Source organism: Polistes fuscatus, unplaced genomic scaffold (genome assembly GCF_010416935.1).
Source record: "Polistes fuscatus isolate 324 unplaced genomic scaffold, CU_Pfus_HIC Scaffold12, whole genome shotgun sequence".
Classification (NCBI taxonomy): Eukaryota; Metazoa; Arthropoda; class Insecta; order Hymenoptera; family Vespidae; genus Polistes; species Polistes fuscatus.
Genome location: NW_025113020.1, coordinates 1,658,636 through 1,666,721, shown reverse-complemented (window position 1 = coordinate 1,666,721; position 8,086 = coordinate 1,658,636).

The window sequence follows — 8,086 nt, the reverse complement described above, 5'->3', positions numbered from 1 at the left end:
TGGTCTCGAGAGCGCGCGCAGTAGTCTAGTCCAGTTCTGGATAGCAAGATAAAGAGTGTTATTTCTGAGAATAGAGAGTGAGGCCATATTCACTTTGTTTAAGTAAGAGATGTGGTTTGCTTTGTGGTGCGCTTCCAAGCTACTATCGTGTAAGTATTCAGGGTTGTTGCAGAGACAAAACCATTCAAGAGTGGTTGCAGAGACACAATTATTCAAGGGTTGCTGCAGAGACACAACCGTTTTAGGGTCGTGCAGAGAATCGACCATTCCTTTTACAGAGAGTAGCGGTGTTTCTTACAGGGCTTGCCGGTCTACCAACGTAGGAGAGAATCGCAGCGGCTCAGACTACCTCCTGGTTGAGGATGTTGGCGACGAGAATAACGCCCATTTGTAGGACAGATAACGTGGCTAAGTAGGTTGCGGTACCGTGAATAGTTGTGCGAAAACGTAGGTAAGAAAGCTGACTAGCGTAAGGAAGAAAGAAGTTCCTCGCGACCATAAAAGGTGCATGCGTTCTTTGTGTAGCTTTTTAACAGGGTACTACTTCTTGTATCATTTGTTTGAATAAAGTCTCCGATTGTCCTGGCTTTTCTTTAAAGTTCGTGAGAGTTTTTATGCCTAGGCAAGTGTTCTATACCGCGTAAAATTGTGTTGATTGATTTATTTATCCTTTCCTATGTCACTCATTCGTACGTTGAATTAACCGAACTCACGACAATAATTTCAAATTGCTTAAGTCTTATATTCTACAAACACAGAGGTTACTGCTAGTAAGAAACAACGAGATCAAGGGAGATTTCCAGGAAAAGCGATGAAAAAAGTTATAAATAGCATTTCATCGAATACAGACTCGGATACTGATGAATCATATGCAAGTGAAGATTTTGAAGACATGCTAGAAGAACTAGTTTTAGACGAAGAAGAGAAATTGACAACAGCTCATGATTCATTGGACAATATCCAATAGAACGAGTTCGATAGCAGGCAATAATCATTTCTGTTCACTGGAAAAAGCAGTCTTCTGATGGATTTGCCCTGTGACATTAGCCTAGGTGAAGTTCTTTCGATATTCTTGAATGAAGCAGTAATAAGTTTTTTAGTCACAGAAACTAATGGATATGCAGAGCAGAAATTACTTGAACATGAAATGACTGGTCACGCTAGACCAAATAAATAGAATCTTATCACTTCCGAAAAAATTAAAAAATTTATTGGACTGATGATTTGGATGAGTCTAGTACAAACACCACTCAAGAATTTTGGTCAACGGATCCTATATACGATTTTTCATTGCCGCGCAGCACAATGTCACCAATGATGCTACACATCACACCGCTACTTCAGATACTTGGATTGATCATTTTATCATCAATAATGATTTTAATTCAATATCTTCCTGTCAATCTGATTAGCAGTTTCTTTCAGGTAAGGATTGCATATCAGTGACAGTTAATTATAATGCTCCTAAGCATACCTAAATGATTATTATACGTCGTAACTGGGATTTAATTAATATGATGAATTATATATATATATATATAATTGTTAATAATATTAATGACTTTGTAACATTAATCTTTACTGAGTACTTATCAATTGATGATTTCGTCAGGTTTAAGTCACACCGAATGTTTTTCCCGAAGCCTTAACCAGAAGACTAGATCCGCAAGCCCCCGATAAGCTTATACACTCTGATCTCTACTGTCCATTTCAAGAGGAATCGATAAATGAATCACGTTATTTTTTCGTGTTTAAAGACAATTTTTCTCTCTACAAAACCGTATACTTTCTACAGAGTAAAAACGAGAGTACAGAACGGATCAAAGATTTCATTCCAATGACAAAAAATTGTATGGGAAAAAGTACAGTAATCTACGTACAGACAATGGTTTGGAGTTTGTGAAGCAAACAGTCAAAGAAACGCTCAAGCAACATGGGATGTAACACAAGAAGACGATGGCTCCGGAATCTTTCTACTGAAAGAGAAAACCGTACGGTTGTCGAGGCTATGAGAGCAATGATTCATGCGAAGAAATTACCCTTGAGACTGTGGGCTTAACAGTAAACACGTCGGTTTTCATTCTTAATCGCACTGACACGAGTTCCAACCCAAAATAACTCCGTACGAGTTATGGTTTGGACGGGACGTTATGTTAGGAAAGCTAGTTACTTGCGGAGCAACTGCCTACTCGCATATATAAAGAAAAACTCAAGAATCTTGACAGCAAGACTATTTAAGGTTTTTGCATGGTATATAATTAGAACGTGAGAGGCTTCAGGATATTAAAATTTGATTGATTTCACTACCGCTTATCACTTTTCACCCATATGTGGTGCAGCAAGAAGATTAAAATGCCACTAAGTGGAGTCAGTTGAAAGTACTGATGAGATAGCATAATGTTTCTGAGTGCATTTAGTAAACATCGGTTTTAACATTGATTCCGCGCCTACGAGATTTGTGCCACAGTCTGAATGCAGGTCGCGTGGGATGCCTCTTCTAGCTGTAAAGCGTCTGTATGTTAGGATAAAGCTATCACAGTTGAATAGTCACTGACAGTCTCGAGGTGCACAGCTGACGTTGTGAGGCATACAAAGATGCAGATCCAACCTTTCGTTGATTTTTCACCACAAACTTTCAAGCATTTGATTGTGAGTGGACCAGTTTAGTCAACGCTGGTATGAGTAAATAGCCGTGATGGTATGACACGCACGACAGGCAGCTGTCCCATCAATCGCTGTGCACGAATTCCCCGTTGTCGCGCGCAAGATATGCAGCGGAGAATGAGGGTTTTGACTGAAGTTCTACCTCCGAGAATCCAGTATGATTGACTTTTATCAACAAGAGTGATTTAAATGCCTCCATGATGAGTACGTAGATGCAAGTGTTCTTTGATGAGCGTAATAATGCGTGAGGAGTGCTGTGGCAACAATGCTGCATGTTTGTTATCCAATGTTAGTGAGGACAGGTTGAGCCGATCTTCTTACTCGTATGACTGCTTAGTGATCAAGAAAGGCAGTTAATCTAGAGAAAGCGTGAGCCTTTGGCAGAGTTGAGATTGACTTGAGTACGTAGATTTCGTGTAAAAAGAAAGCTGCTTGAGTAGCCCCAACTCAAAATATCTTGACAAATTCTATATCTTCTGAAGAGATTATTGTTGCAGGTGAAGTTAGAGGGTGCTTTCTCAGTCTCGCTATGATTTCAAAGTAGAGAGCTGTCATTCTTATGAGTTTTTTGAGCGATGAGTATCGATATATTAAATCCCAATTGTACTCGATTTTTGAAGCTGCTACAAAGAGTGCAACACCGGGAAAAGCTTCATGAGCACTGAAGTCGATTTGTACTTGGTTAATTGTGTGGTGAGATTTATAATACTGTGGGTATGAGTTTTTCTTTTTCCTCCAATACCGATGATTGGTATAGATGAGTGCAGGCGGTTGGTGTTGAATTAACGGGTGAGTTGTTCGGAAATAAAAGTGAGTTCCGAACCAGGATCGATCAGTAGACGAGCATGATAAATGATTACTTGCGTATGAACCTTGGAAATTTATTTGAGAATCAGCTTTGCTACAAAACAGTAATAAAATCGCAATCGGCCCAAATGAGGCTAGCACCTTTCGGCGAACATCTTCCTCACAGCTTCTGGCAAGCATGCGCGATCTTAGCAGCAGCATCACCGGAAATAACGGCTATTAACGGCTATTGTCTACCTACTCTTGAATTCGATTGCACGTGCTTGGTTTTGTCTCATTTTCGTTAGTCTCTTTTTCTAACGTGCGTACTCAAGTTTCTTTACAAACTCATCTAAATCCTTTGGTCTTCTCATCTAGCAGTTGAAGCAACAGTTCTTCAATTAACATAAGGCTAATATAAGTGCATCACCATTTCTAGTCATCTCTCCTCGTAGTGTGCAGACTACGTGCAACCGATAACTGACCGTTAGGCAAAATCACTAACTCACCTCACAGTGCATCAATAATATCTCTGTGCGGTAGTACTCAAATTGTGCAACTCATTCGGTCTGTACTCATACAGATTTTCTCATTACGTAGGACAATTGTGTATTTCCATGCACTTAATTTGTGTCTTTATTTAAAACCTTTGTAGCGAGCTCCCTTTGTTCCAAGCGTACCATCAACAAGGCAATTTTCAAACATTTGTTCTTTGAGCCGAATTTGCTACAAAGTAAGAATTAGTGTTCGTGTAAGTGTGTGATTGGTGCTGGCGTCTCATTTGAGATCTCACGCGAATCCTTTGTTAATATTCGCGAGAGCAGTGAATGAGAGTAATGAATACGCGGACTAGCCTGGATTCAAAGATTCATACTGAAGAACGAGAGGACATTAAGCCGCTTTATTATCTCCAAAGTTGTATACAGGGCTCACTGGCACAACTCTTGCAAACTTCCCATTGACTAGAAGCCCACTGCAGCATCATGAGAAATGCTCAACGCCCTCTATGATAATAGGCGGTTACCCATCAAAGCTCAACTCGATAAGCTGTGCTGACTCACCCCACTAACATCGAAGTCCGCGACGAGACTCAGCAAGCTCATTTCTACGGTAACGGAGGCACGCAAGACATTGGAGTCACTGGGAGTAGTTGAGAACTTTGGAGACATCATATAAGTTCACTACGTCACACGACATTTAGACAGAGAGAATTCACTGGGCTCGTCCCTCGATTAACCACCTTCAAGCAGATCAAAGAATTTGTGAACTCAAGGGCTCGTACGTTAGAACGCATCGAGATACCACCGCCCAGTCATATGCAGTGAAGACGCAAACACTCCGAAAGCCGGCGACAGTTCATCAGGTCGTCACTTATCAGGACAACACAAAGTTTCGCGCACTCAATGTCTCTGCGCGGCGTACCATAGCAACTGACGCTAGGCTATGCTACAACTGTCAAGGACGACACAACGCGAACTCATGCCGAAAAAGCCTGCGTTGCAAACAGTGTGGAGCGAAGCATCACACTATGTTCCACGGCCCAGGACGTCCTCAACCAAAAACCGCACCTAATACGGAGCCGTCACTTTCAACCTCAAGTAATCACTAGGATTCAGGTGCAATCGTCCACTGATCATCCACTCACTGCATTCATCACTCAACGCTGCTTACAATAGCAATTGCCAAGGTTCATACGCAAGTACTCACTCATCAAACTCGTTTACTCATTGATCCTGGCTCAAAGCTCAATTTCATCTCCGAGCAACTCATCAGTCAACTTAACATCAAACGCCAGAACTCATCTATACCAATTATCGGAATTGGAGGAAAGAGAACTCAAACCCACAGTATGGTAAATCTCACCTTGGGTTCCATCTACACGAGTTAAAAGTACACCGTTCAAACTCACATTTTCAAGACTGTTTCCTCCATACTGTCATCGTTCCAATCTAACAATCATAACTGGTCTCATCTCTCAAATTTGAATTTAGCCGATCCTCATTTCTTCGAGAATCGCTCCATTGACATCATTATTGAAGCTGATTCATATATGCAAATCATCGAGCTCAACATTATCAAAAGCTCCAGGTCAATGCTAATTGCTAAGCTCTCAATTTTTGGATAGCTGGTCCTCAATCCTGTTCACTCATTGCACTTATCATTACATTAAGCACACCATGTTTCCACTCAAGTCAATGAAATAAAGCTGCAAGAATTACTCACTAAATTTTGGATACAAGAGGAGTTACCATCCGACACTGCAAGTGCGCTAACTCCAGCTCCCATTCAAATCATCACCCAGCTTACTGAGTAACTCATACTCAGCAGCTCATCATTGTTTACAATGAACACTCAAGAGGCTCCAGCGAGATAGCCATTATCGTTAATTATATACCTTATTCATGGAGGAATATGAAGAGTTTGGTCACATGGTTGGCATCTCAGGCAACTCAGAGAGGTCGGCGCGACAATGTGAATCCAATACTTGGGAGACTGTTGAGAGAAATGATCTTGGCATGAGATGCTTAAGACCATCTGAAGGATTGAGGTTCTCATCCAGCAGATTACAAGCAAGGATTCAGTCTCGACCGACATACTATCTGCTAAATCATAGAGCACTAAAACCAGACATCACAACAACCCAGCTGCGAGTGGTATTTAATAGCACGAGCAAAACCACATCGGGTTACTCACTCAAGCACATCGATGAGAACCATCGCGACTGACATCACGAAAATTTACCAACAAATCAAAGTGCATGAAGACGATTGAGACTTGCAGCGAATTCTATCGGTAGACAAGTAACTCAAGGAGACTCAATATCATATCATCACGGTTACGTATGGAACGAAGGCTGCGCCCTTTCTTCCAGTACGAACATTGCTACAACTAGTTAAGGATGAAGGACATCGCTACTTGTTAGCTGTGCCTTCACTATTAAAAGGCAGATATGTCGATGACATAATTAGCGAAGCTGACTCAGGCGAGCAACTCATCAATATTGCTTATTAACTCAAGAACCTATGCAATGCGGGAGGCTTTCCACTTGCAAAATGGCAATCAACAGAGCAAAATCTGCTCCGAACATTCGCACTGGCTCAAGAGAACTCAACGGCTATCTCATTTGACGATTGCACTACCAAAATTCTCGGATTAAAGTAGCTTCCATACTCAGACTCATTTGCATTCTCATTTCTCTGACCACTGACAATAAATCAAGAAGCGTTGCATCCTATTTCGTCTCTTGCTAATGAATATTGCTCGAGTAGTACAGGTGCTCCAGAAACGCTACTAGCCAATTGAGTTCGATATACGCATGAATGTCCGAGAATTCCTTATAGATGTGGTTGAGTTGTTCGAGCTATGTCTAGGACATCATTCTGCTGAAACAAAAAAAATGATGTTAAAAGCGGGACATTAATACTAAAATTAAGTGTCATAGTAGACTATAATCTCGTTATGGAAGAAGTCGGTAAAACCGATATGATTTTAAATTCCACTAATACTGTTCGTAAAACTCTAAAATGGTATAAGAAATTCTTTTTCCACATGCTGAACCTTTCGATTTACAATGCTTACATACTCTATAAAACTACGTCCAGAAAAAATATAACATTTGCGAAATTTCATTTAAATCTCATTCAAGAAATTCTACTAAAATATCAAAATGAAAATATATGTAGTAATAAGTCTGAAGGCCAAACTGAGTCAAAAGATAATTTCTTACACTGATTTAAAAACATTTTCCATCCAAATATACCAATCCCGTAGGAAGCGGGAAAACGGTCAGCGGAAATATGTGGTTTGCAGCAAACACAAAAAGCAAACCGAAACACGATTCGAATATAAAGACTGTAACGTTGGATTATGTATTGAACCCTGTTTTAGATTATATCATACAAAGAAAAATTAATAAAAATTGTTAAAATTGTAGGAGACGGTAGGCGTCGCCGTCTTATCTCGTAAGTCTGTCGGACAAAGATACCGGTGCGTATAGAGTAGGGCGTTGGGTTTGTTAGTTTTAAGTAACCTGATCCATCTAACGAAACAAGGAACAGGAGAGACCCAACGAATCGATGCACGAGCGATGAAAGTAGTCAGCGTTCAGCGATGAATAAGCGAGGTTCTGTGTTTTTTAATTGAGTTTTAAATAAATTTGTTTTTCCTATTAAAAATCCTACAAAATTATCTAGGATTAATAAGGATTATAAAAGATTGTTAGCGATTACTAAAACTGTTATTATAATTAATATTATTGTTTGATCAGCGTGCCGGCTAGCTGCCACAGGGAAATGACCAGCATAATCAGATCTGCACATCGTGTTAGGAATGACTCGCGTATCTTGATGTACGCGCGGTCCATCTTTCCCTGTCACGCCGGCTGCCCAGAACGCAATTTATATCTGAGCGCTGCGCTACGAAAAAGAGTTAATAATACAAATACAATAAAATTCTCTATATATCACAACACAATAAAAAAAGGTTTTTTGTTGTCCTAAGGTTTATTTATGATTTTTGGGTTCATTTTGCGAAAAAATCAAGAAAAAAATCAATACTCCTTTTAAAGTTTGCTTGTTAAAGTAGAATTTTTTATAATAAATATGATTTCGAGTTTTTATAAAATATAGACAATTCG